Source organism: Pteropus vampyrus, unplaced genomic scaffold (assembly GCF_000151845.1).
Source record: "Pteropus vampyrus isolate Shadow unplaced genomic scaffold, Pvam_2.0 Scaffold63, whole genome shotgun sequence".
Classification (NCBI taxonomy): domain Eukaryota; kingdom Metazoa; phylum Chordata; class Mammalia; order Chiroptera; family Pteropodidae; genus Pteropus; species Pteropus vampyrus.
Window position 1 is genome coordinate 4,687,543 of NW_011888844.1, and position 1,563 is coordinate 4,689,105.

Consider the following 1,563-nt stretch of genomic DNA (forward strand, 5'->3'; position numbering starts at 1 on the left):
ACTAACATTGCATCCCAGGTATAAGTCCAATTTGATCATGGTATATGATATTTTCAATGTATTGCTGAATTAGGTTTGCTCATATTTTGTTGAGGATTTTTGCATCAATGTTTATAAGAGATATCGGCCTATAGTTTTCTTCTTGTGTAATGTCTTTGTCTGGTTTTGGAATCGAGATAATGGTGGCCTCATAAAAAGAGTTAGGGAGCCTTCTCTCTTCTTGAATTTTTTGGAAGAACTTGAGAAGAATGGGTAATAGTGCTTCTTTGAATGGTTATTTGTTGCCTATGTTGGGTTGACTTCAATGTGGCTCATTTATATTATCAGATGTAGGTGTTATGATTAGGTAGACTTCACGTGATTCTCCACGTTGATTGTTTTATAATTTGGTTATGATTTCAATGTGGACTTGAGAGGAGACGATCCTTTCTTTTACCTAGTCTGCCATCTTCCTTCCTAAATCTATTTTACTATGTTTTACTAGACTCACTACATTTTGACTTAGAAATTTCTGGAAATTTTATTTTTTCTTTCATTATTATTCTAAGTTAAATCTATTATATTTATGAATTTGGTAATGATTCCCTTTATGCTTGAAATAATATAAGATAAAGAAAAATATAAATAGCATGCTAATCTTATTGGCTGAGAATCTTCTAACAGAAATGTGTCAAAAAATCATTGTTGCCATTATGTGGCCAAAGTATAAAGAAAATTATATGCATTCATTTAAATAATCTATACAAATATAGCAATATAAGCACAATGCAAATATTTTTTCAAAACTGACCTATCGAAACTACCCACTTACTCCAGCTGGCCAATCCCACCGTAATAATCTTTTATTTTCAAATATTAAATCAAGAGAGTGAAATAATTATCTCTACTCTTTGGTACACGACAATCATTCTTCAGTACACAATAATCATAGCAACTTCCATTCATTGTAAAGTTTTTATCACTATACTAAAGTAGAAAATTTATTCTCGTTATTTTCTCTGGCATACTAAAAGATATGGGTTTATTTTTAGAAATCCTGATCATGTTCTCTAAAATACTTTGTGGTCTATGGCCATGCCATCCTGAACACGCCCGATCCAATCTGATCTTGGAAGCTAAGCAGGGTTGGGCCTGGTTAGTACTTGGATGGGAGACCACCTAGGAAGACCAATAAAATAAACAAACAGATAGATAGATAGATAGATAGATAGATAGATAGATAGATAGATAGGTAGATAGACAGATAATAGAATACTTTTGTTAAAATATCTCATTATCTTGAGTGGCAAGTATGAAAGGTTTAAAAATTAAAGTCCAATATAGTTATGAAAACTTATTATAAAATTTGTTGAAGATAGAGAAATATGATCACTCTCTGGTCAAAACTTTCTTAGTTTGTCAGCACCTAAGTCTCTTTAATTTCTTCATTGTATTTTTATTTGTATCAAATATTAATATACGTTGATAGTTCAATTAAATTTGTTACAAGTACAACTACACTCTTCCTCTCCATTTTTCATTTTCGTTTCTTTAGAATTTGTCATTTTTATCTCTTTTAGCTGA

General features: G+C 30.8%; 1 pseudogene; it reads left to right on the plus strand.

Moving 5' to 3' along the window:
- The first annotated feature begins 1,064 nt into the window (after positions 1-1,064).
- On the plus strand, positions 1,065-1,182 carry LOC111740421 (annotated as a pseudogene).
- Positions 1,183-1,563: the final 381 nt, after the last annotated feature.